Raw genomic sequence first — 11,672 nt, 5'->3', positions numbered from 1 at the left:
ACAAATATTGAATTGTTCTTCAGCGTGGGTCTGCAGAATGACTATAGAAGCAGTGCCTGAGCCTTCTGATTTCTCCAAATTTCCACCAGGATATGACTGTATTAAAATGCCATATTTTACAATCTAGTACACATATAAAATGGTATTTCATTTTTTTAGCTACAATTTTTCTATTACCAGTGATTTCTGTACAATCACGACAGTGCTGGTTCTTTGGGCTTTCCTTATGTGACAGGCAGAATAAATCTCCTTCCTCCCAAAATGTGACTATGTCCTAATCTTTCGAGTCTGTGAATGATACCTTACCTTGTTAAAGGGGTTTTGCAGACATGATTAAGTTCAGGATCTTGAGAGGGAAGATTGCCCTAGATTATCTGTTGGGCCCAATGTGATCACAAAGCATTATAAGAAGGAGGCAGGAGAAAAACAAGCAGAAGTAACAGTTGCAATGACAGAGGTAAAGGATCAGAATGACATGAAAAAGAACTACGACTAAAATTTACTTTTAAATTCTTTTTAAATGTTAGCAAAATGTATATTTTATTTTCTGTTTCATTTTTCTAAGTTAAGTAAGTTTCCTTATATCCCAAGATCATCCATTTATAAATTCTAAATATAGAATTTTTTTTTCTTTTCTACCATCTGCTGTCCCAAACTTTTATTCATAGCATTCTTCATTGAACAGGACCTTTCATATAAACATTGTTTTTGCTCTGTGGCTTATATTTTAAACATGTTTTTTTGAAAATTTATTTTTATTATTTCACAGGGATTCTCTATTCTCCTCTGCTGAATATCTTCTAACTTTGACATTGCAGGGGGTAACCATATAGAGACCATATTTATTTTTGATGTTACATGGGATACCTTTTGTATGTTCTCTCTTGAATTGGGTCCCAACATGATTTTGAAAACAACCTAACCCATCCACAGTTGTTAGTGATGTCATCTTTATGCACTGCTAAATTTCAAATATACACGTGGGGACACCTTACTTAAACTATCCATAAATGTTCTGTTTGCACACCTTAATAAAACTATTTTTCTGTTTTTGAAAAGATACTGTATTATAATTATTTAATCTTAGCATCATAAAATTAATGCTTTCTCTAAAGAATCAAACTAAGATTGATTAATTAAAAATAATTAATATCAAATAATTAAGTATTTTTTAATATTAAATAACAAATTATTTCCATAAAGAATACATTCTTTACCTATTCTGAAACTACCAAATAAATTTAATACTAAAAGGAACAAAATCTATGCAAATAATTTGATTTTCAGTAAACATGAGCTAGAGCTTTGTGTCTAGAAACAGTAGTGAATCATCTACAATAATCCAGGGATAAAACAATTGAAAAGTACCCGGGCGTGTTAGGAGCCACAGCAAAAATATTGATACAGGCACCTTTGGATTTTATGACTGCCAGCCAGCAATTCACATTCATATGGTAATTGGACTCATGCTGTCTAGCTGGGCCCATTTTCAGGACTCAGGTTACTCATGTCACTCTTGTAATGGGAGAGTTCCCATTGGTTGGGAAAGGATGGTAGGAGGGTGTTCCGGGGGAAGGGGAAACCCCCCGGCTCAGGTAGAACACACACGTGGCGGACCCACCTGTTAGGGGACGCACACGGCCTCTCTCTAAATAAAACTTTGTCTCAGTTTGACTGGCTTGTGTTTTTGTGCCCAACCGGGTTGCAAGATTGCAAGCCCGCGTGCACTGACAGCTCAGCAGGGAATCGCTCAGCAGGGGTGCCGCAGGCAGTGCTCGGCAGCAGGAGCGGGACTCAGCCGGCCCGGGGCCGGGCAGTTTGCGGCATTTTGGTGGCCCTGTACCGGGAACGCCCAAAATTTAAAGGTGAGTAATATCGCTCGCCCCTAAGGAAAGGCGACAGAATGGGTATTTCTGTTTTGATTTATTCTGCTCTTATTTCAGGCTCTCTAGCCTTACAATTTTTTCAGACGAATTGGGGAAAATGGCTGACTCAAGGTTTGAAGTTATTCGGCCCTGAGAGAGAGAAAATTGACATAATCATTTTCCTCCTCTCCGTTTCTGTTTCATTCTGTTTTGGCTTTCTTCTATCCTATCTTATTGGGTTACGTTACCTTTATAGTAGATTAGAATCTAGTAAAAAACAAACCGAAAAACTGTTAAGTAAATTGTTAGAGGTCCAAGCCATGGCAGAAAACATATTAAGTCAAGCAAAACAAAAGGTCTCTCAAGCTAGTCAGATAGAAGAAAATTTGAACAAGGCAAGCTCAGGGAAAAAACGGTCGTCAGATAGGGAGGCTGCTACTAACTCCGTTCCACCACCAGAGGGCATAATTCAACCAACAGCTTTACCTGCCTCCATAGATGATGAACGGAATCCTGAGGCGGGACCCCAAAAACTAGCATGCCCTGTAGTTGAGCAGGGAGAAGAAAGAGAACGAGCTTACCGTGCCTTAGATTTCAAAATAATAAAGCAATTAAAGGAAGCTGTAGCAACCTACGGCCCGGCCGCTCCCTTCACAGTCAGTATGGTCGAATCTATTACCAGCTGGAACTTAACACCAACAGATTGGGCTAACGTGTGTAATTCTGTGCTAAATAGAGGACAATATTTATTATGGAAAATTGCCAATGAGGAATTTTGTAAGGAGACAGCTAGGCGAAATGCAGAAGCAGGTTACCCTGAACGAGACCAAAAAATGTTACTGGGGAAAGAAGAGTTTCAAGGGCAGATGCAACAGCTCAGATATGATCCTGGCGTATACGCTCAGATCGCTATAAATGCAATTAAGGCATGGAAAACTTTGAAGGGACAAGGGGATTTTCAAGGTCAACTATCTAAGATAATACAAGGAGTTAATGAGCCCTACGCTGACTTTGTAGCTAGACTTATTGAAGCAGCCTCTGAGACATTTGAAAATACAGAACAGGCAATGCCATTTATAAAACAACTGGCTTACGATCAAGCAAATCGTTGCTGCAAAGAGGTCATTAGACCATGGAAACAGGAAGATTTAAACACATATGTTAAATTATGTAGAGACATTAATGAACAAGGACAAGTCATGGCAGCTGAAGTAAAACAGGCTTTAGGTACCAAGCCAAAAACATGCTATAATTGCAATCAAGAAGGACATTTTAAAAGAAATTGCCCCATAGGAGGAGAGTTTAACAAAGCTAGATATCAAAAGAGTAGAATCCCGGGTATTTGCCCACGATGCCATAGAGGGAGACATTGGGCTAATGAATGCCATTCTCAAACCACCATAGAGGGTATTCCGTTATCAAAAAATGGACAAAGACCAAGTGTCTACCCACGATATCGTGGAGAAAGGCATCAGGCCCCGTTGTCAAAAAACGAATTGGAGGGCCCAATGCCCTGGGGCCCAAAACCACAAATATACGGGGCAATGGAGGAACCCAGCAGCACCATCAAGGTGGTGCCCAGGACGCATTATCCATTAGATCCCTCATCAGACAGACTAGAGGGAGCGCAGGGTTGGACATCTGTGCCTCTGCCAGAGCAGTATTAACTCCAGAGATGGGAGTTCAAATCATTCCCACAGGAGTAAAAGGACCTCTTCCCCAGGGAACAGTAGGCTTATTATTAGGACGCAGTTCTTCTACACTTAAAGGACTTATGATAAGTCCTGGGGTAATTGATCCCGATTATGAGGGTGAAATAAAAATTATAGCTAGTTCTCCAAGAGGTATATCAGTAATTTCATCAGGAGATAGAATAGCACAGTTATTAATAATACCAAGCCTACATGATAAATTTTCCAGTTGTAATGTAGAAAGAGGTTCCAAGGGATTAGGCTCCACAGGTGTAGATTGGGCTATGCTATCTTTAAATTTAGATTCTCGCCCTATGCTAAAATTAAATATTCAAGGGCATGATTTTAATGGACTGCTGGACACAGGCGCTGACCTCAGCATCATATCTCGCCAGGAATGGCCTAAACATTGGCCATTACAGCAAGCGACCCAAACGCTTAGAGGCCTAGGAGTGGCAACTAATCCCCATAGAAGTGCAATGGTATTAGATTGGAGGGATCCTGAAGGATGTGAAGGAACTATACAGCCCTATGTATTGGACCATCTCCCCATAAATTTATGGGGACGAGACGTCCTAGATCAATTAGGATTGACATTAACAAATAACGTCAATCCTAACGTGCCCACTACTAGGGCAAAACAAGGCTTTAGAAAAGAAAAGAGATTAAGAGATCAAGAACAAGATATAACAGCACCAATTCAAGTAGATCAAGAGATAGATAAACATGGATTGGGTTTTCAAAAAGGGCCACTGAGACAATCAAAATTACTTGGAAATCAGAAAGACCAGTGTGGGTTCCTCAGTGGCCCCTAACTAAAGAAAAGATACAAGTAGCCCATGATCTGGTCAAACAGCAATTAGTGGAAGGACATATACAACCTTCCGTATCTCCCCATAATACTCCCATTTTTGTTATTAAAAAGAAATCTGGTAAATGGAGATTATTACAAGATTTAAGAGCCATCAATAATGAGATGGTTATTATGGGACCTGCTCAATCAGGGATTCCCCAATTGTCTGCTCTACCAAAAACCTGGCATGTTCTAGCTATAGATATTATAGATTGTTTCTTCTCAATTCCAATTCATCCCGAGGATAGTCCGCATTTTGCATTTACTATCCCTGCACTGAATCATGAAGGTCCTGATCAGAGATATGAATGGAAAGTACTCCCTCAAGGGATGGCTAACAGCCCAACTTTGTGCCAAATTTATGTTGATAAAGCAATCCAGCCACTTAGAAATCAAAACCCTGAACTACAGATATTTCACTATATGGATGATGTGTTAATGGCACATAAAGATAAAAACACATTGCTAGAATGTTATGCCACGCTTACAAACTTATTAAAAAATTATAATCTAGAGATAGCAATAGATAAAGTACAATTAAATCTTCCAATTAATTATTTAGGAGTTCTATTATCCTCAACCATGGTCCGTCCACCAAAAATTCAAATACGAGTAGATCAACTCAAATCACTTAATGACTTTCAAAAGTTATTGGGAGATATAAATTGGATAAGGCCTTATCTAGGCATACCAACAGGAGAATTAGGACCTTTATTTGATATTCTAAAGGGTCCATCAGATCCAAATTCACCCCGCATGTTAACGCCTGAAGCTAGAAACGCATTAAAAATCATTGAAACATATATGGAAAATATGCATTTGGATAGAATTGATATAAGTTTGCCTTTATTATTTATTGTACTACCGACAAAAAATATTCCTACAGGGGTATTTTGGCAAGAAGGTCCATTATTATGGATACATTTATCTTATTCTCCTAATACTATTCTTACTAGATATCCTGAGGCTGTAGGGCAATTAATACTCAAAGGAATAAAAGCAGCAAAAGGAGTGTTTGGGATTTCTCCCAATAAAATTATTACTCCATATACTATGGATGAAATTGATGAGTTAGCTAATGAGTTAAATACTTGGGCAATAATCATGTGTAAATCTAGTGTTGCATTTGATAATCACTTGCCATCTAATCCTTTGTTGTCTTTTTGGTCTAAGCATCCTATAGTTTTTCCAAAAATGACAAGAAAAACCCCTATCATAAATGCTCCAAATATATTCACTGATGGGTCAAACAATGGTACAGCAGCAGTAGTTACTCCTGATCAAACTTTTACATTTTTAGTACCCAAACAATCAGCTCAAAAGGTAGAGCTCAATGCAGTATTGCAAGCTTTTATGATGTTCAAAGATTCTACATTTAATTTATTTTCTGATAGTCAGTATGTAGTTAATGCTATCGTATCTCTTGAAGATGCTGGTAGGATTTCTCCTTCCTCTACTGTTTTCTCTTTGTTTTCTGCTATACAAAGTCTAATCTGGGATAGAAAGGATCCATTCTTTATAGGACATATCAGAGCACATACAGGATTGCCTGGAGCCCTTAGTTTGGGTAATGAACTAGCAGATAAATCTACACATGACATACATATTTTCTCCACAATAGAAGAAGCTATAAATTTTCATAAAAGGTTCCATGTCAATGCTAATACTTTACAAAAACGTTTTAAAATAACTAAAGAACAAGCCAGACATATAATAAAACAATGTCAAAATTGTGTGACATTTTTGCCACAAGTTAATCTTGGAGTCAATCCTAGAGGACTGATACCTAACCATATTTGGCAGATGGACGTCACACACTTGCCAGAATTTGGAAAATTAAAATATTTACATGTTACAGTTGATACTTCTTCTGGATTTTTGATGGGCTCCCTTCATCCCGGAGAAAAAACTAAAGATGTTATAGCTCATTGCTTACAAAATTTTGCCACTGTGGGTGTTCCTAAACAGTTAAAAACTGATAATGGCCCTGGTTACACTTCCAAGTCTTTTAAACAATTTTGCTCATCATTTGGCATTACTCATATAACAGGAATCCCATACAACCCACAGGGACAAGGCATAGTTGAAAGAGCTCATCAAACTATAAAAATGTACTTATTAAAGCAAAGGGAGGGAATTAGTAAGGGGTATATATCCCCCAAAGATAAACTTAAAATAACCCTTTTTACTCTAAACTTTCTAAATTTGGATTCATCAGGACTTAGTGCTGCGGAAAGACATATGTATCCGAAAAATGTACATAAGCCTAAGGTACTTTGGAAAGATATTCTAACAGGACAATGGAAAGGTCCGGACCCAGTAATAGTCTGGAGTCGGGGCTCCGTCTGTGTTTTTCCACAGGAGGAACAGCAACCAATTTGGATTCCAGAGAGATTAACTAAAACAATTTCTACAGAAAAAGAAGATGATTTGACTCAAATCCATAACAGCTGATATCCAGAGTTCCAGCCTGGCTATTCTTGCATCTGCGACAGTGATTTACCACGGTGCCTTTTTCAATATCTATTTTATTATTTGCATTTTTCCCACATCATAAAGTTCTATTTTATTTTATTTTATTTTACCTTATTTTTTAAGCTCATATAAACCTAGGTTAATGTTTTTCTGATCAGTTTTATTTTTTTGACTGTGTTTTATTTATTTATTTATTTTTTTTAACTGTAAAGTTTTTAAACATTGCAATGGAGATTTCACCTAGCTATAGCTACAAGGCCTTTATTTACTATTGTCTTATATGTTCTATGTTATGTATGCTGTTTTGTGTTGTATGTCTGTATGTGTGTATGTCCATATTTCATTTATAAGGAGTGCTCATGTATAAATAGATACAAGTATTCAAAAAAAAAATTTAGTCACGTGACTTATATGGTTTAATTTACTTTAGGTAAACAGCTGTTATTAAGTTTTGTTTTTAAAGGTGGTTAACAGATATGTTTGTTTACTTTCACCTTTCCTTTTCATTATATTTCATAATTCTGTTCAGGATAATGTCTCTTTAGCAACATGGCCATAATTCCCATCTCCATCCCAGTGCTGGTGAAGACTAAGACCAAACTACAACTTTTATGATAGCTATCACTATAAACTGTATAAATTGATACATCAATCAAAATAACTCAATAAGACTGCTCAATCAAGGACTTAATTTACTTTGGGAGGAAATGGACATATTGATAGACTCCTCCAATTTGAACTGCTCAATCAAGGACTTAATTTACCTTGGGAGGAAATGGACATATTGATAGACTCCTCCACTTTGAACTGCTTACACAACTTGTCTGGACTATGTATCACCTGTATGCATTGTGTTCTATTTGTTGATACAGCGAACTGGTAGTGCTAAATATCTTAGCCGATGTGTCACCAGTGTTTCCATAGGAGCCGTCAATTGGCTTGGTGTCGTGGCAATTCTGCGTCTTTCTCCCTTCTGCTAGTGATGGTCTAATTTTGGGGGCCAACAGAGGTGAGGCAAGAACCTCACCCCCCCACTGGCACCAAGGTTAAATTTGGGGGCCAACAGAGGTGAGGCAAGAACCTCACCCCCCCACTGGTGCATAGGCCTATTACACAGGTATGGCTATGTACTGGACCGGTAGTCAGTGACGGGTATGATTCGGTTACAGTGGTATCAACCTAAGCCAGGAGACTGACGCAATAAGGTCAGTTTTCCCATGACGGGTAAGAACCATATGTGAATTGGACATACCTAACAGGCACGGTCCCTAGCCACATTTGCCTGTTGTTTATTTAAACAGAAGGGGGCAGATGTTAGGAGCCACAGCAAAAATATTGATACAGGCACCTTTGGATTTTATGACTGCCAGCCAGCAATTCACATTCATATGGTAATTGGACTCATGCTGTCTAGCTGGGCCCATTTTCAGGACTCAGGTTACTCATGTCACTCTTATAATGGGAGAGTTCCCATTGGTTGGGAAAGGATGGTAGGAGGGTGTTCCGGGGGAAGGGGAAACCCCCCGGCTCAGGTAGAACACACACGTGGCGGACCCACCTGTTAGGGGACGCACACGGCCTCTCTCTAAATAAAACTTTGTCTCAGTTTGACTGGCTTGTGTTTTTGTGCCCAACCGGGTTGCAAGATTGCAAGCCCGCGTGCACTGACAGCTCAGCAGGGAATCGCTCAGCAGGGGTGCCGCAGGCAGTGCTCGGCAGCAGGAGCGGGACTCAGCCGGCCCGGGGCCGGGCAGTTTGCGGCACGGGCGGGTGCTTGTGTTCATGAATATGTAAAAATGCATGCTTAAGCATTTAGGTATTTGCTTACAATTTCTGTTAGCTGAAAATATTCTTATTTTTCTATTTCTTTAAAATAAAAGAGCATTCAAATACCACATAATGATGATTACATCACTTGAGGAATTATAGTAGCTCAAAGTAGGAACATTGTACAATTTAAATCTCATTTCACATGGATGAAGTTGATAAATATATCAAAAACAATAACTGAATTTCAAGATTAGAGTTAGCTTTTGTATTTTCCAAGTAACACTGAGTTGACACTGAATTTCATATACTTGTTATCGTAAAGTTCAGATGTTCATTAGGTCAGACCACAAGCAATTAAGGAAGTGAGAAAGCAAGAAAAAAAGAGAAGAAGGGAATAAAGACAAAAAGACAGAGAAAATATTTCAGTCATATCATACAAAAATTTGCTATTTAAATAGGCATTATATAATTTATTATTATTATTATTATTCAAATTATTTGTAGAAAATAACAAAATGAATGTTTTTTAAAGTATTAATTCATAGTTATTTCCATCTGTATATATTTATTCTTTTGTTTCTTTGAATAGTCTCATCATCTGAATCTTTCTAATTCCCTGTGTTTTTATCATTTATATCACTTCCAAATATTATACATTATAGTTTGTTATCTATTCTCCCTAATTCAGTCTTGCATTTTTCTTTCTCTAAGTCCTCTTAGAATCTTCTTCACCCATATATAAAACACAAACTCAACAATATTGTCTTTGATAAAACACAGACCTGATGATGTCTGCAAGGAATGTCTAATCTCTATTTTCAGAATCTGCAAATTCTCTACATGTCCTGATCTTCACCTGTCATTTCACTTTATTTCATACACTCACCTTTCTGTGTGTCTCTGGCACTCGCTCTTCTGTGCTTTCTGGAATGAGGTGTTTATCCAGTGTTTGATCACCCCAGTCTACACATGGGAAAAGCTCCTCATTTAGAGGTTATCCATGTGTGTCTCTTGTGTTCCTGCAGCCATTCCATTCTGACGTGTCAGAGAGCTTGTGAGAAGGAAGAAGGACAAATCATGGTTTCAGATGTGACACTCACAACAGCATGAGCCATGTGGAAGCTTTTGACACAACTGGTCACCATGGTGGACTCCCAGAGGAAAATGCAGAGATTAAAAAAAAAAATGTATACAGTACTAGTGGCGAACTCCCAAATGGTGACAATGACAATAATTACAACATATTTTTGATATGAGAATTAAATAAGTTGATATGATTAAGGTATGATAATGATAGATATAATAAGATAATATGTAAAATAGGCAGCTTTATTGTTAATTCTATCAGTATTATTATTTAATTTACTACCATCTGAGGGCTTGTTACTTTTTAATTCAAAATTCACTTTGTATTCTGAATATTAAAACAATCGTTATTTAAAAGTTGGAAATATTTTTTACAAATTGGTATTTATCACTGAGGTAAATTGTTACAAGGTGTATTTTACATTATGACAAAACTGTAAAATCGTTTTCTGATTATACTTTTTAAAATCTGTACTAATTTTTCCCCTTGGCCACATTTAAAAAATATTTTTCTAATTTTCTTGTTTTTAATTGCCTTATTTCAATTTATTTTTATGATAAATTTTGCTTTTTTTATCTGTAAATTTAATTTTAGCAATAGCCATTCTTGAATATATCTTTATCAATTTAATGAATATGACATCATCCTTTAGTGAATTGCCATTCGCATACATTCATTTTTGAAATATCGATTTAAATCCATTGATTTTTAAAAATCTTTCTTGAGCCAATCCAACTTGAAAATATTTTTACTTTATCCTAAGAGTTGCCATGTTAGCTCATTTTTAAATGTATCTTTTAAAATATTTCTTTAGTTGTAGATAAACACAATGCCTTTATTTTATTTATTTATTTTGATGTGGTGCTGAGGATCGAACCCAGTGCCTCACACACACGAGATAAGTGCTCTGCCACTGAACCACAATCCCAGCCCCTTATATGTATTTTTAAATATTTAATATATTTAAAGATTTAAAGATTTATTTCTGGATACCTGATATTTCACAATTACTGATCATTCCTTTTAAACATAGCATAACTTCAATTTATTTGAGTGATAAAATATGACAGAATATTCTGATATTCTCTGTAAGCAGATCACTTAAACTCTGGTCCCAAGTAGTGTCTATCTAGCTGGAATGCATTTGTTTCTGTAGTGTTCATAGCTTATGTTGAGTGTCCTGGTTTCAGGGACAAGTGGGAGTCTGAATGGTAAAACTTTGAGATTCTTAACTATGGTCTGAATACTGAGCTAAATACCTTTATTCTTGCAGTTAAAGAAATAAGAATACCTTTTTTCTTGCAGTTAAAGGAATAAGATCCACTTACAGGATTAACTCGCCTTTGCTGTTGTTGGGATATATGTGTGTATATGTGTGTGTGCATGTGTGTGTGTGTATATATATGCTCGAGCAGTGCGCGCATATGCTTGTTTTTACTTTTAATGTGTTACTTAATTAAAATGTCAACTTTTAATTGATTAAATTACCTATCTGCATTTAATGTCTTTCCTTCTTCATGTTAGATTGATTCCTTCTTTTCCAAAATGTAAAATTCCACTTCTAAGTTTTTTTTTTTTTTTTTTTTAAAGAGAGAGAGAGAGAATTTTAATATCTATTTATTTTTTTTTTAGTTTTCGGCGGACACAACATCTTTGTTTGTTTGTGGTGTTGAGGATCGAACCTGGGCTGAACACATGCCAGGCAAGCGCGCTACCGCTTGAGCCACATCCCCAGCCCTCCACTTCTAAGTTTGCCTCAACATTCCTCTTATTGTATTCTGGAGACGGAACAGATCCTATATTTGAGAACAGCAAGGGATAAAAGTCAGAGGGAGGTTGGAGCAGGAAAGGAGAAGAGTGGAGAGTAAGCCTGTCTATGGTTTTCATCACTTTCTGCTGAGCTGAGTTTCTTTCTTTTTTCTTTTCTTTTC

This window comes from Urocitellus parryii, chromosome 2 (genome assembly GCF_045843805.1).
Source record: "Urocitellus parryii isolate mUroPar1 chromosome 2, mUroPar1.hap1, whole genome shotgun sequence".
NCBI lineage: Eukaryota > Metazoa > Chordata > Mammalia > Rodentia > Sciuridae > Urocitellus > Urocitellus parryii.
Note: the sequence above shows the minus strand (reverse complement) of the source record.